The sequence below is a fragment of the Oncorhynchus keta genome, chromosome 19, assembly GCF_023373465.1.
Source record: "Oncorhynchus keta strain PuntledgeMale-10-30-2019 chromosome 19, Oket_V2, whole genome shotgun sequence".
Lineage (NCBI taxonomy): Eukaryota > Metazoa > Chordata > Actinopteri > Salmoniformes > Salmonidae > Oncorhynchus > Oncorhynchus keta.
Window position 1 is genome coordinate 71,143,908 of NC_068439.1, and position 24,420 is coordinate 71,168,327.

Consider the following 24,420-nt stretch of genomic DNA (forward strand, 5'->3'; position numbering starts at 1 on the left):
TGATTTCCACTGATATACAGTGCCTTGCGAAAGTATTCGGCCCCCTTGAACTTTGTGACCTTTTGCCACATTTCAGGCTTCAAACATAAAGATATAAAACTGTATTTTTTTGTGAAGAATCAACAACAAGTGGGACACAATCATGAAGTGGAACGACATTTATTGGATATTTCAAACTTTTTTAACAAATCAAAAACTGAAAAATTAGGGTGCCATTTTGGACGTATACCCATTTTGGACGCACACAATCTGACATATTTTCCTCTGGATTACAGTAATTTCATCTTGTATAATGTTTCTGCAATCAGTGCTTTCGTTCGTAGTTTTCAGTTCTGTTTCTGCCAGTTCAATACGATCACACAATCATGTCATGATTTCTCCTGGGAAACCACTTTTACATGAGGTCTTATTGCTCATAGTGCTGCCTCTCTCTCTCTTCGATACAAAGGGCTTTATTGGCATGGGGAACATATGTTTACATTGCCAGAGCTAGTGAAATAGATCAGCAAAAGCCTCTCTCTCTCAATTCAAAGGGCTTTATTGGCATGGGGAACATATGTTTACATTGCCAGAGCTAGTGAAATAGATCAGCAAAAGCCTCTCTCTCTCAATTCAAAGGGCTTTATTGGCATGGGGAACATATGTTTACATTGCCAGAGCTAGTGAAATAGATCAGCAAAAGCCTCTCTCTCTCAATTCAAAGGGCTTTATTGGCATGGGAAACATATGTTTACATTGCCAGAGCTAGTGAAATAGATCAGCAAAAGCCTCTCTCTCTCAATTCAAAGGGCTTTATTGGCATGGGAAACATATGTTTACATTGCCAGAGCTAGTGAAATAGATCAGCAAAAGCCTCTCTCTCTCAATTCAAAGGGCTTTATTGGCATGGGAAACATATGTTCGCAGCAGATATCTAGAGAAGCACACTACTCTTCCTTCCTCTTATTCTTTCTTCTTTACCTCATCATTCTCTCTCTGTCTAGCTCTGTGTTGAGGATAGGAGATGCCTCACGCGGAACTTCATAGGACAGGTGTTATTTGCTCTGCTGTCTCAAGGCCATGCTGCTGAGACGTCAAAGGGGGAGATGGAAGAGAATACCTGCATAAAACGTTAGCCTCTTTCTGTTTGGCCTGGACTTCCTCTCGCATGGCCTCTGAGCTCTGGATGGCAAATGAGTCCCAAATGGCACCCTATTCCCTATTTAGAGCACTACTTTTGACCAGGGCCCTGCCATTTGGAACGTATATGATATGTGTGTGATGAGCTACAGGCCCCATTTGCTCACATAGTCCTGGTGGAAATACACACCCTCGTGTCAGAGATGGGTCACTAACCTCGCTGTGTACAGAGAAGATTATTATTGGGAAGGAAAGTGGTGGGGGTGGAGCATCTCGGAAGGAAGGTGGTAACAGAAATCTATCCAATTACTATTGAATGTTTTCTGTTGTTGTGGTGGTTTAACGCCTCTTCGTTTCTCTCTAACTCAACCCCTGATCAGACCCGGTTTTGACCTTCATAGAGTGTGAACTCATACTTGTATGTGTAACGGAGTTCACTCCACAGCTAGCTTGAAGTGTTGTACATAGAGCCATCCAACTGATACCTTTTGGGTGGCTCAAACCATTGGAACGTTGTCAAGGAGGGCGGTCACGTGTGTTAGCATAGCAGAGGTCCCGAGTTCCAGCCAGGTATGAGCCAAATCACGGGGAAGTGGTACTCAATAAGCAAAAATCGAATCAAATTGTATTTGTCACATGCGCCGAATTCAACCTTACCATGAAATGCTTACAAGCCCTTAACCAACAATGCAGTTCAAGAAATAGAGTTAAGTAAATATTTACCAAATAAACTAAAGTACAAGCATTTCGCTACAGGTTAGTCGAGGTAATATGTACATGTAGGTAGGGATAAAGTGACTATGTGTCCCATTGTATAATGATCGGAGACAGACGCAGGAATAAATCATTGGGGGGAGGGGGGTTCAATTGCTCCACCCAAAAATACAACATGTCATGAAAAAGGCATGGGGACGAAGCCTAAAACACACCTATATAAAATACACAGGGATGTAACCCAAACAAAGAGCGAGGAGTAAACCTCTAATAAATACACGGGGCGAGACCCGAAATAACAAGTGCACAATACATGTAGCACGAAAGCCGAAACAACATTGCACAGGTGCTCATAAGATCAACGGACATGGGAAAAATAATCGACCAAGACAATGGTGAACATATATACAATTACTAATCAGGGGGAATGGGAACCAGGTGTGTGTAATGAAACAGTTTAGTGGCGCCTAGATTCCAGTGACATAGACCTCCAGAATGAGCAGCAGTACCACGTGGATCCGTGACAGTACCCGCCCGACGCGCTACACCAGCTGTGGAAGACACCGGCCTTGGGGATGACCACAGGGAATCAGTGTGGGTCAGTTGCAGCGGCCGAAGTTGCTCATCAGACGGACGGGCCATTCCCGCTGTCTCCATTTATGGTCAGTTATTCTGTCACGTTGTATAAATGATTGGAGACAGGCGCAGGAATACTTAACAGGGGTTTGAATACTCCACCCAAAAATACAACATGACATGAAAAGGCACGGGGACGAAGTCCAAAACAAACATGTTTACAAAAACACAGGGATGTAACCCAAACAAAAGAGTTGAGGTTAAACCTCTAATAAATACAAGGAACCCTTAATAACAATACACAGGACGAGACCCGTAATAACAATACACAGGACGAGACCCGTAATAACAATACACAGGACGAGACCCGTAATAACAATACACAGGACGAGACCCGTAATAACAATACACAGGACGAGACCCGTAATAACAATACACAGGACGAGACCCGTAATAACAATACACAGGACGAGACCCGTAATAACAAGTGTACAACAATACACAGGACGAGACCCGTAATAACAATACACAGGACGAGACCAGTAATAACAATACACAGGACGAGACCCGTAATAACAAGTGTACAACAATACACAGGACGAGGCCCGTAATAACAATACACAGGACGAGACCCGTAATAACAATACACAGGACGAGACCCGTAATAACAATACACAGGACGAGACCCGTAATAACAATACACAGGACGAGACCCGTAATAACAATACACAGGACGAGACCCGTAATAACAATACACAGGACGAGACCCGTAATAACAATACACAGGACGAGACCCGTAATAACAATACACAGGACGAGACCCGTAATAACAAGTGTACAACAATACACAGGACGAGACCCGTAATAACAATACACAGGACGAGACCCGTAATAACAAGTGTACAACAATACACAGGACGAGACCCGTAATAACAATACACAGGACGAGACCCGTAATAACAATACACAGGACGAGACCCGTAATAACAAGTGTACAACAATACACAGGACGAGACCCGTAATAACAATACACAGGACGAGACCCGTAATAACAAGTGTACAACAATACACAGGACGAGACCCGTAATAACAAGTGTACACAATACACAGGACGAGACCAGTAATAAAAAGTGTACACAATACACAGGACGAGACCCGTAATAACAATACACAGGACGAGACCCATAATAACAAGTGCACAACAATACACAGGACGAGACCCGTAATAACAAGTGCACAACAATACACAGGACGAGCCCCGTAATAACAAGTGCACAACAATACACAGGACGAGCCCCGTAATAACAAGTGCACAACAATACACAGGACGAGACCCGTAATAACAAGTGCACAACAATACACAGGACGAGACCCGTAATAACAAGTGCACAACAATACACAGGACGAGACCCGTAATAACAAGTGCACAACAATACACAGGACGAGACCCGTAATAACAAGTGCACAACAATACACAGGACGAGACCCGTAATAACAAGTGCACAACAATACACAGGACGAGACCCGTAATAACAAGTGCACAACAATACACAGGACGAGACCCGTAATAACAAGTGCACAACAATACACAGGACGAGACCCGTAATAACAAGTGTACAACAATACACAGGACGAGACCCGTAATAACAAGTCTACAGTACGTGTAGGTACTCACAAGACCAACGGACATGGGAACAATAACCGACCAAGACAATGGTGAACAGAGGGCACATATATACAATTACTAATCAGGGGGAATGGGAACCAGGTGTGCGTAACGATCCAGTTAAGTGACTCCTAGAGGCCGGTGACATAGACCTCCGGAACTGGTGCACGGAATGAGCAGCAGTACCGGGGGGATCTGTGACACTATGCATAGATAATAAACAGCGAGTAGCAGCAGCGTAAAAACAAATGGGGGGTCAATGTAAATATGTAAAAGCAATCAACGCGACGTCCATAACATATGCAGACACATACTCACACACATTTGCATTTAAGGAAGTGCAAGTCCGGAAGGCACGGCAGGCTAATTAGAGTGGATTCCAAGCCTATCTCAAATCAGACCATTAAGCGATGTGACACTACATTCAACAGAGCCATAGCTTGCATCCCAAATGCCACCTTATTCCCTATTTAGTACACTACTTTTAACCAGAGCCATGGGGGCTCTGCTAGAGAATAGTGCCCTATATAGGGAATAGGTTGCCATTTGGGACACAGATTTACAGTCAGCCGAGAGAGGAAAACAGATATCTAGAGAATCACACTACTCTTCCTTCCTCTTATTCTTCCTTCTTTACCTCGTCATTCATTCCCCTCTTTCCTGTCCTCTATGGTGGGAGCCAGGCTATGGGACCAGGCCAGGTGAGAAGTGTCTTTGCATGGGTCAGTGAGCACCATGCTGGGGGAGAGACCCACAGGGAGAACACCTGCCTGGTGCTGCCCATCCTCTCTCTCTCTCTCTCTCTCTCTCTACCCCTCCTCTCCTCCCCACTCCCCTCCACATTTTCTCTCTCTCTCTTTCTGTCTCTTTCTGTCTCTCTCTCTATCTCTCTCTCTCTCTCTCTCTCTCTACCCCTCCTCTCCTCCCCACTCCCCTCCTCATTTTCTCTCTCTCTCTTTCTGTCTCTTTCTGTCTCTCTCTCTCTCTCTCTCTACCCCTCCTCTCTCCCCCCCACTCCCCTCCTCATTTTCTGTCTCTCTCTCTCTCTCTCTCTCTCTCTCTCCCTCCACCCCCCCCTCCTCCACTCCCCTCCTGCTCCACTTGCTTCAGCTGCTAACACAGCCAGGCGCCAGGCGGACATCTGCCCACCTCTGGGTAATGGAGCTGTCACTAATGTAGTCCGTTTACGCCCTGCTCTCATTTATGTCTCTCTCTCCTCCTCTCTTCTCCTCACACTTCACTCCCTCCTTCCATCCCTCTGAGCACTGAACTGTATAACTGCTGAAATTATGTCAAACTTTTCTCACCCTCCTCTCACTCCCCCTGTGACTGCCCCTATGTGACGCAAATGAATGACAGCCAGGGTGAATCAATGTGCACTGTAAAGGGATTAGGGTGCCTTTTGGGACGCATCCTGGGTCAGCGGCAGGCCAGAGACTGGGCTCCTCCACCCAGGAAGACTGGGGGTACTCATCCTCTCCTCTGGTTCTCCTCTCTTGTGCTCCTGCATCTGCACTGCTTGCTCTTTGGTGTTTTAGATCTTAAGATTAAGATCTTACATATGTAGTATGTACAAATAGTATGTATCCACTTACAGCTGGACAAAGCTGCACATCATGACATGAGATGTGACAATATTAAAGCTGTGGCCCTGTGAGTATGACTACTAATCAATGATCCTGTGAGAGGCATTGATTAGACTGGAAGGCTCTTCAGAGGGACAACAGCCTCTCCGTCCCACCAAGGCCATGGCAGCCATTGTCATGCACTCCGCATCCTCACATATAGGCCTGGGAGGCATTGAACCTGTTGTGGTTGTTTTTCTCATTAAAGTGTCATATTATTATTGTTATTATGAACAATAACAACTACGTGGATTATCCGCGTATGTATTGATATGAAAATGAGTTTGTGGAATGAATGAAGTGTTGTGTTAACTATTGTGGAGATGGACGATGGGTTCTGGGTGTGGTTTATCGTACAACACAGTAACAACCTTTAAGTGCTGGACTTGTGGAGACACTTTAAAATCAGCGTTGATGAAGGGACATAAAAACTACAATGCATCTGGATGACTGTATATGTCTGGTAAGATAAAGTAACACACAAGAGAAAGGAATGCATTTCTGCAAAATGACAGGTCTCTAGCTGCCCTCGCTCATTAACCTTCATATCTTTGGAAATGACGAGAGTCTGATTATAATGATGCATTACAGGTGGAGGACTGCTAGCTGCATGCATACCGCTTTCTCTGTATGTGTTTTATGAGAGGTTTTATAGAAGCAGCTGGAAACCGGGAGATGAGTGGAGAGAAGAGTGGAGAAGGAGTCGAGAGAGGAGCGGAGAGAAGAGTGGAGAAGGAGTGGAGAGAGGAGCGGAGAGAAGAGTGGAGAGAGGAGCGGAGAGAAGAGTGGAGAAGGAGTGGAGAAGGAGCAGAGAGAGGAGCGGAGAGAGGAGGGGAGAAAGGAGCAGGGAGAGAAGTGGAGAAAGGAGCAGAGAGAGGAGCGAAGAGGAGCGGAGAGAAGAGTGAAAAGGAGCGGAGAGAGGAACGGAGAAGGAGCAGAGAAAGGAGCGGAGAGAGGAGCAGGGAGAGGAGCAGGGAGAGGAGCAGAGAGAGGAGCAGGGAGAGGAGCGGAGAGAGGAGCAGAGAGAGGAACAGGGAGAGGAGTGGAGAGAGGAGCGGAGAAAGGAGCAGGGAGAGGAGCGGAGAGAGGAGCGGAGAGAGGAGCGGAGAAAGGAGCGAGGAGGAGCGGAGAGAAGAGTGGAGAGAGGAGTGGAGAAGGAGTGGAGAGAGGAGCGGAGAGAAGAGAGGAACGGAGAAGGAGCAGAGAGAGGAGCGAAGAGAAGAGCAGAGAGAGGAGAGGAGAAAGGAGCAGGGAGAGGAGCAGAGAGAGGAGCAGGGAGAGGAGCGGAGAAAGGAGCAGGGAGAGGAGCAGAGAGAGGAGCGGTGAAAGGAGCGAGGAGGAGCGGAGAGAAGAGTGGAGAAGGAGTGGAGAGAGGAGCGGAGAGAAGTGGAGAACGAGTGGAGAGAGGAACGGAGAAGGAGCAGAGAGAGGAGCGGAGAGAGGAGCAGGGAGAGGAGCGGAGAAAGGAGCAGGGAGAGGAGCGGAGAGAGGAGCAGGGAGAGGAGCGGGGAGAGGAGGAGAAAGGAGCAGGGAGAGGAGCGGAGAAAGGAGCGAGGAGGAGGGGAGAGAAGAGTGGAGAAGGAGTGGAGAGAGGAGCGGAGAGAAGAGTGGAGAACGAGTGGAGAGAGTAACGAGAAGGAGCAGAGAGAGGAGCGGAGAGAGGAGCAGAGAGAGGAGCGGAGAAAGGAGCGGAGAGAGGAGCAGGGAGAGGAGCGGAGAAAGGAGCAGGAGGAGCGGAGAGAAGAGGAGAAGGAGTGGAGAGGGAGCGGAGAGAAGAGTGGAGAAGAGTGGTAGAGGAACGGAGAAGGAGCGGAGAGAGGAGCGGAGAAAGGAGCAGGGAGAGGGAGAAAGGATCAGGGAGAGGAGCGGAGAGGAGCAGGGAGAGGAGCGGAGAAAGGAGCAGGGAGAGGAGAAGAAAGGAGCAGGGAGAGGAGGGGAGAGAGGAGCAGGGAGAGGAGCGGAGAAAGGAGCAGGGAGAGGAGCGGAGAAAGGAGCAGGGAGAGGAGCGGAGAGAGGAGCAGGGAGAGAGGAGGAGCAGGGAGAGGAGCGGAGAAAGGAGCAGGGAGAGGAGCAGGGAGAGGAGAGAAAGGAGCAGGGAGAGGAGCAGAGAAAGTAGGAGAGAGGAGCGGAGAAAGGAGCAGGGAGAGGAGCGGAGAAAGGAGCAGGGAGAGGAGGAGAAAGGAGCAGGGAGAGGAGCGGAGAAAGGAGCAGGAGAGGAGCGGAGAAAGGAGCAGGGAGAGGAGCAGAGAAAGGAGCAGGGAGAGGAGCGGAGAAAGTAGCAGGAGAGGAGCGGAGAAAGGAGCAGGGAGAGGAGCGGAGAAAGTAGCAGGGAGAGGAGTGGAGAGAGGAGCAGCTAGAGGAGCAGGGAGAGGAGCGGATAGAGGAGCAGGGAGAGGAGCGGAGAGAGGAGCGGAGAGAAGTGGAGAACGAGTGGAGAGAGGAACGGAGAAGGAGCAGAGAGAGGAGCGGAGAGAGGAGCAGGGAGAGGAGCGGAGAAAGGAGCAGGGAGAGGAGCGGAGAGAGGAGCAGGGAGAGGAGCGGGGAGAGGAGCGGAGAAAGGAGCAGGGAGAGGAGCGGAGAAAGGAGCGAGGAGGAGGGGAGAGAAGAGTGGAGAAGGAGTGGAGAGAGGAGCGGAGAGAAGAGTGGAGAACGAGTGGAGAGAGTAACGGAGAAGGAGCAGAGAGAGGAGCGGAGAGAGGAGCAGAGAGAGGAGCGGAGAAAGGAGCGGAGAGAGGAGCAGGGAGAGGAGCGGAGAAAGGAGCGAGGAGGAGCGGAGAGAAGAGTGGAGAAGGAGTGGAGAGAGGAGCGGAGAGAAGAGTGGAGAACGAGTGGTAGAGGAACGGAGAAGGAGCGGAGAGAGGAGCGGAGAAAGGAGCAGGGAGAGGAGTGGAGAAAGGATCAGGGAGAGGAGCGGAGAGAGGAGCAGGGAGAGGAGCGGAGAAAGGAGCAGGGAGAGGAGCGGAGAAAGGAGCCGGGAGAGGAGTGGAGAGAGGAGCAGGGAGAGGAGCGGAGAAAGGAGCAGGGAGAGGAGCGGAGAAAGGAGCAGGGAGAGGAGCGGAGAGAGGAGCAGGGAGAGGAGAGGAGCAGGGAGAGGAGCGGAGAAAGGAGCAGGGAGAGGAGCAGGGAGAGGAGCGGAGAAAGGAGCAGGGAGAGGAGCAGAGAAAGTAGCAGGGAGAGGAGCGGAGAAAGGAGCAGGGAGAGGAGCGGAGAAAGGAGCAGGGAGAGGAGAGGAGAAAGGAGCAGGGAGAGGAGCGGAGAAAGGAGCAGGGAGAGGAGCGGAGAGAGGAGCAGGGAGAGGAGCGGAGAAAGGAGCAGGGAGAGGAGCGGAGAAAGGAGCAGGGAGAGGAGCGGAGAGAGGAGCAGGGAGAGGAGCGGAGAAAGGAGCAGGGAGAGGAGCGGAGAAAGTAGCAGGGAGAGGAGTGGAGAGAGGAGCAGCTAGAGGAGCAGGGAGAGGAGCGGATAGAGGAGCAGGGAGAGGAGCGGAGAGAGGAGCGGAGAGAGGAGCGGAGAAAGGAGCAGAGAGAGGAGCGGGGAGAGGAGCGGAGAGAGGAGCGGAGAGAGGAGCGGAGAAAGGAGCAGGGAGAGGAGTGGAGAGAGGAGCAGGGAGAGGAGCGGAGAAAGGAGCAGAGAGAGGAGCGGGGAGAGGAGCGGAGAGAGGAGCGGAGAAAGGAGCAGGGAGAGGAGTGGAGAGAGGAGCACGGAGAGGAGCGGAGAAAGGACCAGGGAGAGGAGCGGAGAGAGGAGCGGGGAGAGGAGCGGAGAGAGGAGCGGAGAGAGGAGCGGAGAAAGGAGCAGGGAGAGGAGTGGAGAGAGGAGCAGGGAGAGGAGCGGAGAAAGGAGCAGGGAGAGGAACGGAGAAAGTAGCAGGGAGAGGAGTGGAGAGAGGAGCGGAGAAAGGAGCAGGGAGAGGAGCGGAGAAAGGAGCAGGGAGAGGAGCGGAGAAAGGAGCAGGGAGAGGAGCGGAGAAAGGAGCAGGGAGAGGAGCGGAGAGAGGAGCAGGGAGAGGAGCGGAGAAAGGAGCACGGAGAGGAGCGGAGAGAGGAGCAGAGAGAGGTGCGGAGAGAGGAGCGGGGAGAGGAGCGGAGAGAGGAGCGGAGAAAGGAGCAGGGAGAGGAGCAGAGAGAGTAGTGGAGAAAGGAGCAGGGAGAGGAGCGGAGAAAGGAGCAGGGAGAGGAGCGGAGAGAGGAGCAGGGAGAGGAGCGGAGAAAGGAGCAGGGAGAGGAGCGGAGAAAGGAGCAGGGAGAGGAGCGGAGAGAGGAGCAGGGAGAGGAGCGGAGAAAGGAGCGGAGAAAGGAGCAGGGAGAGGAGCGGAGAGAGGAGCAGGGAGAGGAGCGGAGAGAGGAGCAGAGAGAGGAGCGGAGAATGGAGCAGGGAGAGGTGCGGAGAAAGGAGCAGGGAGAGGAGCGGAGAGAGGAGCGGAGAAAGGAGCAGGGAGAGGAGCAGGGAGAGGAGCGGAGAAAGGAGCAGGGAGAGGAGCGGAGAAAGTAGCAGGGAGAGGAGCGGAGAAAGGAGCAGGGAGAGGAGCGGAGAAAGGAGCAGGGAGAGCAGCGGAGAAAGGAGCAGGGAGAGGAGCGGAGAAAGGAGAAGGGAGAGGAGCAGAGAGAGGAGCAGGGAGAGGAGAGGAGAGGAGAGAGGAGCAGGGAGAGGAGCGGAGAAAGGAGCAGGGAGAGGAGCGGAGAAAGTAGCAGGGAGAGGAGCGGAGAGGAGCGGAGAAAGGAGCAGGGAGAGGAGCGGAGAAAGGAGCAGGGAGAGGAGCAGGGAGAGAGGAGCAGAGAGAGGAGCGGAGAGAGGAGCGGGGAGAGGAGCGGAGAGAGGAGCGGAGAAAGGAGCAGGGAGAGGAGTGGAGAGAGGAGCAGGGAGAGGAGCGGAGAAAGGAGCAGGGAGAGGAGCGGAGAAAGTAGCAGGGAGAGGAGTGGAGAGAGGAGCGGAGAAAGGAGCAGGGAGAGGAGCGGAGAAAGGAGCAGGGAGAGGAGCGGAGAGAGGAGCAGGGAGAGGAGCGGAGAGAGGAGCAGGGAGAGGAGCGGAGAGAGGAGCAGGGAGAGGAGCGGAGAGAGGAGCGGAGAAAGGAGCACGGAGAGGAGCGGAGAGAGGAGCAGAGAGAGAGAGGTGCGGAGAGAGGAGCGGGGAGAGGAGCGGAGAGAGGAGCGGAGAAAGGAGCAGGGAGAGGAGCGGAGAGAGGAGCAGGGAGAAGAGCGGAGCATGGAGCGAGGAGGAGCGGAGAGAAGAGTGGAGAAGGAGTGGAGAGAGGAACGGAGAAGGAGCAGGGAGAGGAGCAGTAAAGGAGCGAGGAGGGGCGGAGAGAAGAGTGGAGAGTGGAGCGGAGAGAAGAGTGGAGAACGAGTGGAGAGAGGAACGGAGAAGGAGCAGAGAGAGGAGCGGAGAGAGGCGCAGAGAGAGGAGCGGAGAAAGGAGCAGGGAGAGGAGCGGAGAAAGGAGCAGGGAGAGGAGCGGAGAGAAGAGCAGGGAGAGGAGCGGAGAAAGGAGCAGGGAGAGGAGCGGGGAGAGGAGCGGAGAGAGGAGCAGGGAGAGGAGAGGAGCAGGGAGAGGAGCGGAGAGAGGAGCAGAGAGAGGAGCGGAGAATGGAGCAGGGAGAGGAGCAGGGAGAGGAGCGGAGAAAGGAGCAGGGAGAGGAGCGGAGAAAGGAGCAGGGAGAGGAGCGGAGAAAGGAGCAGGGAGAGGAGCGGAGAGAGGAGCAGGGAGAGGAGCGGAGAAAGTAGCAGGGAGAGGAGTGGAGAGAGGAGCAGAGAAAGGAGCAGGGAGAGGAGCAGAGAAAGGAGCGGAGAAAGGAGCAGGGAGAGGAGCGGAGAAAGTAGCAGGGAGAGGAGTGGAGAGAGGAGCAGAGAAAGGAACAGGGAGAGGAGCGGAGAAAGGAGCGGAGAAAGAAGCAGGGAGAGGAGCGGAGAGAGGAGCGGAGAGAGGAGCAGGGAGAGGAGCGGAGAAAGGAGCAGGGAGAGGAGCGGAGAGAGGAACAGAGAGAGGAGCGGAGAGAGGAGCGGGGAGAGGAGCGGAGAGAGGAGCAGAGAGAGGTGCGGAGAGAGGAGCGGAGAAAGGAGCAGGGAGAGGAGCAGGGAGAGGAGCAGGGAGAGGAGCGGAGAAAGGAGCGAGGAGAAGCGGAGAGAAGAGTAGAGAAGGAGTGGAGAGAGGAACGGAGAAGGAGCAGGGAGAGGAGCGGAGAAAGGAGCGAGGAGGAGTGGAGAGAGGAGCGAGGAGGAGCGGAGAGAGGAGCGAGGAGGAGAGAGGAGGAGCGGAGAGAGGAGCGAGGAAGAGCGGAGAGAGGAGCGAGGAGGAGCGGAGAGAGGGGCGAGGAGGAGCAGAGAGAGGAGCGAGGAGGAGCGGAGAGAGGAGCGAGGAGGAGCAGAGAGAGGGGCGGAGAGAGGAGCGAGGAGGAGCAGAGACAGGAGCGAGGCGGAGCAGAGAGAGGAGCGGAGAGAGGAGCGAGGAGGAGCAGAGAGAGGAGCGAGGAGGAGCGGAGAGAGGAGCGAGGAGGAGCAAGGAGGAGCGGAGAGAGGAGCGAGGAGGAGCGGAGAGAGGGGCGAGGAGGAGCGGAGAGAGGAGCGATGAGGAGCGGAGAGAGGAGCGAGGAGGAGCAGAGAGAGGGGCGGAGAAAGGAGCAGGGAGAGGAGCGGAGAGAGGAGCAGGGAGAGGAGCGGAGAAAGGAGCAGGGAGAGGAGCGGAGAGAGGAGCAGGGAGAGGAGCGGAGAAAGGAGCAGGGAGAGGAGCGGAGAAAGGAGCAGGGAGAGGAGAGGAGAAAGGAGCAGGGAGAGGAGCAGAGAAAGGACCAGGGAGAGGAGTGGAGAGAGGAGCAGGGAGAGGAGCGGAGAAAGGAGCAGAGAGAGGAGCGGAGAAAGTAGCAGGGAGAGGAGCGGAGAGAGGAGCAGGGAGAGGAGCGGAGAAAGGAGCAGGGAGCGGAGAAAGGAGCAGGGAGAGGAGCAGGGAGAGGAGCGGATAGAGGAGCAGGGAGAGGAGCGGAGAGAGGAGCAGGGAGAGGAGCGGAGAGAGGAACGGAGAGAGGAGCGGAGAGAGGAGCGGGGAGAGGAGCGGAGAGAGGAGCGGACAGAGGAGCGGAGAAAGGAGCAGGGAGAGGAGCGGAGAAAGGAGCAGGGAGAGGAGTGGAGAGAGGAGCAGGGAGAGGAACGGAGAAAGGAGCAGGGAGAGGAGCGGAGAAAGTTGCAGGGAGAGGAGTGGAGAGAGGAGCCGGGACAGGAGCGGAGAGAGGAGTGGTGAGAGGAGCGGAGAGAGGAGCGGAGAGAGGAGCGGAGAGAGGAGCGGAGAGAGGAGCACGGAGAGGAGCGGAGAAAGGAGCAGGGAGAGGAGCGGAGAAAGGAGCAGGGAGAGGAGCGGAGAGAGGAGCGGAGAGAGGAGCGGAGAAAGGAGCAGGGAGAGGAGTGGAGAGAGGAGCAGGGAGAGGAGCTGAGAAAGGAGCAGGGAGAGGAGCGGAGAAAGTAGCAGGGAGAGGAGTGGAGAGAGGAGCGGAGAAAGGAGCGGGGAGAGGAGCGGAGAAAGGAGCAGGGAGAGGAGCGGAGAGAGGAGCAGGGAGAGGAGCGGAGAAAGGAGCACGGAGAGGAGCGGAGAGAGGAGCAGAGACAGGTGCGGAGAGAGGAGCGGGGAGAGGAGCGGAGAGAGGAGCGGAGAAAGGAGCAGGGAGAGGAGCGGAGAGAGGAGCACGGAGAAGAGCGGAGAAAGGAGCGAGGAGGAGCGGAGAGAAGAGTGGAGAAGGAGTGGAGAGAGGAACGGAGAAGGAGCAGGGAGAGGAGCAGTGAAAGGAGCGAGGAGGAGCGGAGAGAAGAGTGGAGAAGGAGTGGAGAGAGGAGCGGAGAGAAGAGTGGAGAACGAGTGGAGAGAGGAACGGAGAAGGAGCAGAGAGAGGAGCAGAGAGAGGAGCGGAGAAAGGAGCAGGGAGAGGAGCGGAGAAAGGATCAGGGAGAGGAGCGGAGAGAGGACTAGGGAGAGGAGCGGAGAAAGGAGCAGGGAGAGGAGCGGAGAAAGGAGCAGGGAGAGGAGCGGAGAGAGGAGCAGGGAGAGGAGCGGAGAAAGGAGCAGGGAGAGGAGCGGAGAAAGGAGCAGGGAGAGGAGCGGAGAGAGGAGCAGGGAGAGGAGCGGAGAGAGGAGCAGAGAGAGGAGCGGAGAATGGAGCAGGGAGAGGACCGGAGAAAGGAGCAGGGAGAGGAGCGGAGAGAGGAGCAGGGAGAGGAGAGGAGCAGGGAGAGGAGCAGGGAGAGGAGCGGAGAAAGGAGCAGGGAGAGGCGCGGAGAAAGTAGCAGGGAGAGGAGCGGAGAAAGGAGCAGGGAGAGGAGCGGAGAAAGGAGCAGGGAGAGGAGCGGAGAAAGGAGCAGGGAGAGGAGCGGAGAAAGGAGCAGGGAGAGGAGTAGAGAGAGGAGCAGGGAGAGGAGTGGAGAGAGGAGCAGGGAGAGGAGCGGAGAAAGGAGCAGGGAGAGGAGCGGAGGAAGTAGCAGGGAGAGGAGCGGAGAGAGGAGCAGGGAGAGGAGCGGAGAAAGGAGCAGGGAGAGGAGCGGAGAAAGGAGCAGGGAGAGGAGCGGAGAAAGGAGCAGGGAGAGGAGCAGGGAGAGGAGCGGATAGAGGAGCAGGGAGAGGAGCGGAGAGAGGAGCCGGGAGAGGAGCGGAGAGAGGAGCAGGGAGAGGAGCGGAGAAAGGAGCACGGACAGGAGCAGAGAGAGGAGCGGAGAGAGGAGCGGAGAGAGGAGCGGAGAAAGGAGCAGGGAGAGGAGTGGAGAGAAGAGCAGGGAGAGGAGCGGAGAAAGGAGCAGGGAGAGGAGCGGAGAAAGTAGCAGGGAGAGGAGTGGAGAGAGGAGCGGAGAAAGGAGCAGGGAGAGGAGCGGAGAAAGGAGCAGGGAGAGGAGCGGAGAAAGGAGCAGGGAGAGGAGCAGAGAGAGGAGCAGGGAGAGGAGCGGAGAGAGGAGCAGGGAGAGGAGCGGAGAGAGGAGCAGGGAGAGGAGCGGAGAAAGGAGCACGGAGAGGAGCGGAGAGAGGAGCAGAGAGAGGTGCGGAGAGAGGAGCGGGGAGAGGAGCGGAGAGAGGAGCGGAGAAAGGAGCAGGGAGAGGAGCGGAGAGAGGAGCGAGGAGGAGCGGAGAGAAGAGTGGAGAAGGAGTGGAGAGAGGAACGGAGAAGGAGCAGGGAGAGGAGCAGTGAAAGGAGCGAGGAGGAGCGGAGAGAAGAGTGGAGAAGGAGTGGAGAGAGGAGCGGAGAGAAGAGTGGAGAACGAGTGGAGAGAGGAACGGAGAAGGAGCAGAGAGAGGAGCGGAGAGAGGCGCAGAGAGAGGAGCGGAGAAAGGAGCAGGGAGAGAAGCGGAGAAAGGAGCAGGGAGAGGAGCGGAGAGAAGAGCAGGGAGAGGAGCGGAGAAAGGAGCAGGGAGAGGAGCGGGGAGAGGAGCAGGGAGAGGAGAGGAGCAGGGAGAGGAGCGGAGAGAGGAGCAGAGAGAGGAGCGGAGAATGGAGAAGGGAGAGGAGCAGGGAGAGGAGCGGAGAAAGGAGCAGGGAGAGGAGCGGAGAAAGGAGCAGGGAGAGGAGCGGAGAAAGGAGCAGGGAGAGGAGCGGAGAGAGGAGCAGGGAGAGGAGCGGAGAAAGGAGCAGGGAGAGGAGCGGAGAAAGTAGCAGGGAGAGGAGTGGAGAGAGGAGCAGAGAAAGGAGCAGGGAGAGGAGCGGAGAAAGGAGCGGAGAAAGGAGCAGGGAGAGGAGCGGAGCGGAGAGAGGAGCAGGGAGAGGAGCGGAGAGATGAGCAGGGAGAGGAGCGGAGAAAGGAGCAGGGAGAGGAGCGGAGAGAGGAGCAGAGAGAGGAGCGGAGAGAGGAGCAGGGAGAGGAGCGGAGAGAGGAGCGGAGAGAGGAGCGGAGAGAGGAGCGGAGAAAGGAGCAGGGAGAGGAGCGGAGAGAGGAGCAGGGAGAGGAGCGGAGAAAGGAGCGAGGAGGAGCGGAGAGAAGAGTAGAGAAGGAGTGGAGAGAGGAACGGAGAAGGAGCAGGGATAGGAGCGGAGAAAGGAGCGAGGAGGAGTGGAGAGAGGAGCGAGGAGGAGCGGAGAGAGGAGCGAGGAGGAGAGAGGAGGAGCGGAGAGAGGAGCGAGGAAGAGCGGAGAGAGGAGCGAGGAGGAGCGGAGAGAGGGGCGAGGAGGAGCAGAGAGAGGAGCGAGGAGGAGCGGAGAGAGGAGCGAGGAGCGAGGAGGAGCGGAGAGAGGAGCGAGGAGGAGCAGAGAGAGGGGCGGAGAGAGGAGCGAGGAGGAGCAGAGACAGGAGCGAGGCGGAGCGGAGAGAGGAGCGGAGAGAGGAGCGAGGAGGAGCAGAGAGAGGAGCGAGGAGGAGCGGAGAGAGGAGCGAGGAGGAGCAAGGAGGAGCGGAGAGAGGAGCGAGGAGGAGCGGAGAGAGGGGCGAGGAGGAGCGGAGAGAGGAGCGAGGAGGAGCGGAGAGAGGAGCGAGGAGGAGCAGAGAGAGGGGCGGAGAGAGGAGCGAGGAGGAGCAGAGACAGGAGCGAGGAGGAGCAGAGAGAGGAGCGAGGAGGAGCAGAGAGAGGAGTGAGGAGGAACAGAGAGAGTAGCGAGGAGGAGCAGAGAGAGGAGAGAGGAGGAGCGGAGAGAGGAGCGAGGAGGAGCAGAGAGAGGAGTGAGGAGGAGCAGAGAGAGGAGAGAGGAGGAGCGGAGAGAGGAGCGAGGAGGAGGAGCGGAGAGAGGAGTGAGGAGGAGCAGAGAGAGGAGAGAGGAGCGAGGAGGAGCAGAGAGAGGAGGAGCGGAGAGAGGAGGAGCAGAGAGAGGAGAGAGGAGGAGCAGAGAGAGGAGAGAGGAGGAGGGAGTGAGGAGCGAGGAGGAGCAGAGAGAGGAGTGAGGAGGAGCAGAGAGAGGAGAGAGGAGGAGTGGAGAGAGGAGCGAGGAGGAGGAGCGGAGAGAGGAGTGAGGAGGAGCAGAGAGAGGAGAGAGGAGTGAGGATCTGGTAAAAAGATGCACTGGTAATAAAAATGTGACTTTAAAGGTAATGATTAAATTGCATGTTTCGTGGAGTGCTGTATAATATGGTAATTGCTGCAGCACAGTGGCGAGATGCCAGATCAGGAGGGACAAAACAGTAATCAAGACTAGATGATATGGAGGAAAGCCACAAGGAACCATCAAACTATCCCTGCTTTACAAGCTCTTTGTCATGCCTCCTCTATCCTCCGCTGTTTGGTTTTATTTTGTTGTTTGTTTCAGTGGCTTAAAATAAATTAGGGGCATATGGGTGAGTGTTATGGAATATTGCCTATTGTGAACCAAACCAGTGGCTGCTGAGGGGCATCATATTAGCTGCTGGGATGATGAGTGACTGTCAGAGGAGAGATGTTACATATCCTGTGGAGTTTGACACTTCCACCCATAATCATGCTCCCATAGAAAGTATATGGTCCCAAATGGCACCCTATTCCCTATATAGTACACTACTTTTGACCAGAAGCCTGGGGGAATAGGGTGCCATTTGGGACCCATGTAACCCCTTTATTTTATTCCGTTCTCCCCAAAACATATTACGTTGAAAACAATGCTCTGTCTGTCTCTGTCTAAGCCAAAGAGTGTCTTTATATCTCTACATCAATATACTGCACAACTAGGCCTACATCTCAATCACTTCCACTGTGTACACACTTTATTCAGCTCCCATCTACAATACTTTATATTATTATTATATTAAGGCGTACGCTGGTGTGTGAAATCATCTTCCCCCCTTTACAAGCTCACAGACAGACAGACAGACAGGCAGACAGACAGACAGACAGACAGACAGACAGGCAGACAGACAGACAGACAGACAGACAGACAGACAGACAGGCAGGCAGGCAGACAGACAGACAGACAGACAGACAGACAGACAGACAGACAGGCAGGCAGGCAGGCAGGCAGGCAGACAGACAGGCAGGCAGGCAGGCAGGCAGGCAGGCAGGCAGGCAGACAGGCAGGCAGGCAGGCAGGCAGGCAGGCAGGCAGGCAGGCAGGCAGGCAGGCAGGCAGGCAGGCAGGCAGACAGACAGGCAGGCAGGCAGGCAGGCAGGCAGGCAGGCAGGCAGACAGACAGACAGGCAGGCAGGCAGGCAGGCAGGCAGGCAGGCAGGCAGACAGACAGACAGACAGACAGACAGACAGACAGACAGACAGACAGGCAGGCAGGCAGGCAGGCAGGCAGGCAGACAGGCAGACAGGCAGGCAGGCAGGCAGGCAGACAGACAGACAGACAGACAGACAGACAGACAGACAGACAGACAGGCAGGCAGGCAGGCAGGCAGGCAGGCAGGCAGGCAGGCAGCCAGGCAGGCAGGCAGGCAGACAGACAGACAGACAGACAGACAGACAGACAGACAGACAGACAGACAGACAGACAGACAGGCAGGGAGGCAGGGAGGCAGACAGGGAGGCAGGCAGACAGACAGGCTGGCAGGCAAGCAGACCTACAGGCAAGTAGGCAGCCAGCCAGCCAGGCAGACCTACAGGCAGGTAGCCAGCCAGACAGGCAGACCTACAGGCAGACAGGCAAGTAGCCAGCCAGACAGGCAGACAGGCAGGTAGCCAACCAGACAGGCAGATCTACAGGCAGACAGGCAAGTAGCCAGCCAGACAGGCAGGTAGCCAACCAGACAGGCAGATCTACAGGCAGACAAGCAGGTAGCCAGCCAGACAGGCGGACCTACAGGCAGACAGGCAGGTAGGCAGCCAGCCAGACAGGCAGACCTACAGGCAGACATGCAGGTAGTCAGCCAGACAGGCAACAGGTAGGTAGGCAGCCAGACAGGCAGATTTACAGACTGACAGGCATGTAGACAGCCAGACAGAAAGGCAGACCTACAGGCGGACAGGCAGGCAGACCTACAGGCAGGTAGGCAGCCAGACAGGCAGATATACAGAAAGACTGGCAGGTAGCCAGCCAGACAGGCTGACCTACTGGCAGGCAGACATTTTTTTTTTATCATCCTCCTGATTCTGAGAGAAGGAACCCTGATATAATGTATATTTATCTTTCATGTCAGCGATTCTACCACTACCACCTATGTCATCTTGTTTCCATTTCAATGGTAGGCTGGTGGTACAGTATTTCAGTGAGTGGAATTTCTCCTTTGTTTTCATTTCCAAGATGGTGTCCTCCCAGGCAGGAGTGGGCGGACCGGTGTGTGTCCACTTCCATGGGTGAGGACATCCGTGTCTGTGCTACCACTGTGACTCGTCCCAAACTGCATCCTTTCCCCCTAAATAGTGCACTATTTTTAACCAGAGCCCTATGGGCCCTGGTCAAAAGTAGCGCACTATATAGGGAAAATGGTGCCATTTGGGATTCAGCCTGGGATAAAACCTAATCTTTCTCTGTCTCAGTGAGGATATCCCTGCAAGATAAACTGAACACCAGCACAAGGCTTTTTATCAGGATTCTGTTGTAAGGTACAGCACTCAATCTGTTCCACAGCAAGTAAATATGGTGGGTTGTGTCCCCAATGGCACCCTATTCACTATATAGTGCACTGCTTTTGACCAGGGCCTTGCTCAAAAGTGGCAGGCCATATATGAAATAAGGTGCCATTTGGGACATAGTCTGCATGGCCTTTTCTACCGGAGCACAGAGCATAGAGCACAGAGGCTACCGTGCAGGCCGGACTCTGATTACAATCCAGGAAAAATACATTGGTTGAGTCACAATGGCACCCTATTCCCTCTTTGGTGCACTACTTTTGTACAGGCCTTGGTCAAAAGTAGTATCCATAGGGCTCTGGTAAAAAGTAGTGCACTATACAGTAGGGAATAGGGTGCTATTAGGCAGTTATCTGTGACACTGTTCAGACAGTTCCCTTTCTGCTGACAAACCCTCTGTTTGTCTTCAGTATCTCAGGATGATAGTTGAGGTAGTCTTCAGTATCTCAGGCTGATCGTTGAGGTAGTCTTCAGTATCTCAGGCTGATTGTTAAGGTAGTTTCTTGCACGCTTCTTAGCTCGTGTTTTTGTCTCTAAAGTACTGTATGATTGAGAGGAGCTGTTGAACTTATTTTACATAATGCTCAGTGGTTAACTTGAGCTGGAGCTGTGGACATTAAGCTAGGGTTAAGCTGTGGACATTAAGCTAGGGTTAAGCTAGGGTTAAGCTAGGGTTAGGGTTCTCATCACTGAGTACATCCTATGAACAATGTTTGATAGGCCGTTACAGAGTGACGAAAAGAAAATGGAAGTGGATATGTGGAAATGGAAGAGTCCCGCTTTTAAGGAGCAGGACTCTAACCCGGAAGCTTATAAGAAATCCCGCTATGCCCTCAGACGAACCATCAAACAGGCACAGTGTCAACACAGGACTAAGAGCGAGTCTTACTACACCGGCTCTGATGTTCATCGGATGTAGTAGGGCCTGCAAACCATTACAGACTACAAAGGGAAGCTAAACTACTTCTATGCTTGCTTCAAGGCAAATAACACTGAAACATGCACGAGAGCACCAGCTGTACCGGAAGACTGTGTGATCACGCTCTCCACAGCCGATGTGAGTAAGACCTTTAGACAGTTCAACATTCACAAGGCCGCAGGGCCAGACAGAACACCAGGACGTGTACTGCGAGCATGCGTTGACCAACTAGCAAGTGTCTTCACTGACATATTCAACCTGTCCCTGTCCGAGTCTGTAATACCAACATGTTTTGAGCAGACCACCATAGTCCCTGTGCCCAAGAACACTAAGGTAACCTGCCTAAATGACTACCGACTCGTAGCACTCACCATGAAGTGCTTTGAAAGGCTGGTCATGGCTCACATCTGCACCATCATCCCAGAAACCCTAGACCCACTCCAATCTGCATACTGCCCCAACAGATCTACAGATGATGCAGTCTCTATTGCTCTCCACACTGCCCTTTCCCACCTGGACAGAAGTAACACCTATGTGAGAAGCTGTTCATTGACTACAGCTCAGCATTTAATACCATAGTGCCGTCAAAGCTCATCAATAAGCTAAGGACCCTGGAACTAAACACCTCCCTCTGCAACTGTATCCTAGACTTCCTGACCGGTCGCCCCCAGGTGATAAGGGTAGGTAACAATACATCCGCCACGCTGATCCTCAACACAGGGGCCCCTCAGTGCATGTTCAGTCCCCTCCTATACTCCATGTTCACTCATGACTGCACAGCCAGACACGACTCCAACACCATCATTCAATTTGACGATGACACAACAATGGTAGGCCTGATCACCGACTACGACGAGACAGCCTGTAGGGAAGGGGTCAGAGACCTGGCTGTGTGGTGCCAGGACAACAACCTCTCCCTTAACGCGATCAAGACAAAGGAGATGATTGTGGTCTACAGGAAAAGAGGACAGAGCACACACCCATTCTCATCGATGGGGCTGCAGTGGAGCAGGTTGAGAGCTTCAAGTTCCTTGGTGTCCACATCACCAACAAACTAACATGGTCCAAGCACACCGTGACATTCATGAAGCGAGCACGACAAAACCTATTGCCCCTCAGGAGATTGAAAAGATTTGGCATGGTTACTCTGATCCTCAAAAGGTTCTACAGCTGCACAATCGAGAGCATCCTGACTGGTTGCATCACTGCCTGGTATGGCAACTGCTCGGCCTCCCACCGCAAGGCACTACAGAGGGTAGTGTGAACGGCCCAGTACATCACTGGGGCCAAGCTTCCTGCCATCCAGGACTTCTATACCAGGCGGTGTCAGAGGAAGGTCCTGAAAATTGTCAAAGACTCCAGCAACCCTAGTCACAGACTGTTCTCTCAGCCACCACACGGCAAGCGGTACCGGAGCTCCAAGTCTAGGTCAAAGAGGCTTCTAAAACAGCTTCTACCCCCAAGCCATAAGACTCCTGAACATCTAGTTAAATGGCTACCCAGACTATTCACATTGCCACCCCTCTCCACGCCACTGCCACTCTCTGTTGCCATCTATGCATAGTCACTTTAATCAACTCTACCTACATGTACATACTACCTCAACTAACCAGTGCCCCCGCACATTGACTCTGTACCGGCACCCCCCTGTATATACTGTTATTTGTTACTGCTCCTCTTTAATTAGTTGTTACTTTTATCTCTTATTCTTATCCGTCTACGCTGTTGAATTCTGCACATGTGACTAATAACATTTGATTTGATGTTGATTTGATAAGCCGTGTCCTGTTGTGATTCTAGGAACCTGACTCTTTAAGACTCTGGCATCCCTCCCTCCCTCCCTCCCTCCCTCCCTCCCTCCCTCCCTCCTCCCTCCCTCCCTCCCTCCCTCTCTCTCTCTCTCTCTCTCTCTCTCTCTCTCTCTCTCTCTCTCTCTCTCTCTCTCCCTCCCTCCCTCTCACATTTTGTCAGGAAATGCAGCTCCGTCTCAGGTTCTGCTGTTGTGCAGTGGTTGCACAGCCTTTCCTCTACAGGGAGACAGGTTTTCCTGTGTCTACCCTTCTCAGTGGCAAGGCTGTGCGCACTGAGCCTGTACTTTGTCAAGGTTTTGATCAGTAACCATGATCAAATAGTTAGCCTCGGTGTACTGTTTATTTAGGGCCAGACTGCATTTTGCTTTGTGCTTGTGCTCGTTTCCCAATAAGCAATGTAGTTTTGTTTTGACTGTGTTGTAATTTGGTTTATTCTGATTGATTGGATGTTCTGGTCCTGAGACTTCAGTGTGTTAGTAGACAAGTTTGTGAACTCAGCCCCAGGACCAGCTGGATGAGGGGACTCTTTTCTTTGCTCAGCTCTTGACATTGCAGGGCTTGGTAATGATATGAGAGGGTCACTGTATTTTAGATGTTTCCAAAACTTAATTGCTCTTTTTTAAGTTTTTATTATTAGTGGATATTGGACAAATTCTGCCCTGCATGCATTGTTTGTAGTTTTCCTCTGGTCTTGTAGGAGAATCTTACAGAACTCTGCATGCAGGGTTTCAATATGGTGTTTGTCCCATTTGATGAAATCTTGTTTTGCAAGTGGACCCCACACCTCGCTGCCATAAACTGCAATTGGTTCAATGACACATTCAATTAGTATTAGCCTAATTTTAATAGGTATTTTGTGCTTGCGTGCTTTCTCTCTCAGTTCATTCACTACCTCATTAAGGTGTCCAGTTGAGCTTATTTTTTAAAATATAGAATCTAATATAGTCAATATATATTTGGCAGGTTTGGAAGTGTAGCTCTGTTTCCACCTCATTTTGTGGGCAGTGTGCACATAGCCTGTCTTTCCTTAAGAGCCAGGTCTGCCTACTGCGGGCCTTTCTCAATAGCAAGGCTATGCTCACTGAGTCTGTACATAGTCAAAGCTTTCCTTAAGTTTGGGTCAGTCACAGTGGTCAGGAATTCTGCCACTGTGTACTCTCTGTTTAGTGCCAAATAGCATTCTAGTTTGCTCTGTTTTTTTGTTAATTCTTTCCAATGTGTGTTGTGTCTGTGAACAGAGCCCCAGGACCAGCTTGCTTAGGGGACTGCATAGAAGGCCCTTCTTGCCTTGTCTCTCAGATTGTTCACAGCTTTATGGAAGTTACCTGTGTCGCTAATGTTTAGGTCGAGGTATGTATCGTTTTTTGGGGCAACGGTGTCTAGATGGAATTTGTATTCGTGGTCCTGGCAACTAGACCTTTTTTGGAACACCATTATTTTTGTATTACTGAGATTTACCTTCAGGGCCCAGGTCCGGCAGAATCTGTGCAGAAGATCTAGGTGCTGCTGTAGGCCCTCCTTGGTTGGGGACAGAAGAACCAGATCATCAGCAAACAGTAGACATTTGACTTCAGATTCTAGTAGGTTGAGACCAGGTGCTACAGACTGTTCTAGTGCCCGAACCAATTCGTTGATATACATGTTTATGAGGGTGGGGCTTAAGCTGCATCCCTATCTCACCCCACGGCCATGTGGAAAGAAATGTGTGTTTTTTGGCCATTTTTGTTCGTATACGGTGATTTTATAATGTCATATGTTTTTACCCAAAACATCACTTTCCATCATTTTGTATAGAAGCCCTTCATGCCAAATTGAGTCAAAAGATTTTTTGAAATCAACAAATCATGAGAACACTGCTTTTGTTTTGGTTTGTTTGTTTGTCAATTAGGTTGTGCAGAGTGAATACGTGGTCTGTCGTACGGTAATTCGGTAAAAAGCCAATTTGACATTTGTTCAGTACATTGTTTTCACTGAGGAAATGTACGATAATGCAGAGGATTTTCTGTTGCTGTTGGCGCATAACGCATGGGAGTTATTGGGATTTTTTTTTTGTGGATTGGGATGATCAGTCCTTGGTTCCAAATATTGGGGAAGATGCCAGTGCTAAGGATGATGTTAAAGAGTTTAAGTATAGCCAATTGGAATTTGTGGTCTGTATATTTTATAATTTCATTAAGGATACTATCAACACCACAGGCCTTTTGGGGTTGGTGGGGTTGTAATTTGTCTTGTAGTTCATTCAATGTAGTAGGAGAATCCAGTGGTTTCTGGTAGTCTTTAATAGTTGACTCTAAGATTTGTATTTGCTGTTTTTCTTTTGTTACAATGGCTTGCGAAAGTATTCACCCCCTTGGCATTTTTCCTATTTTGTATCTTTACAACCTGGAATTAAAATTGATTTGGGGGGGTTTGTATCATTTTATTTACACAAATGCCTACCACTTTGAAGATTAAAAATATGTTTTTATTGTGAAACAAACAAGAAATATGGCAAAAAAATGAAAACTTGAGCATGCGTAACTTTGTAGAGCCACCATTTGCAGCAATTACAGCTGCAAGTCTCTCGG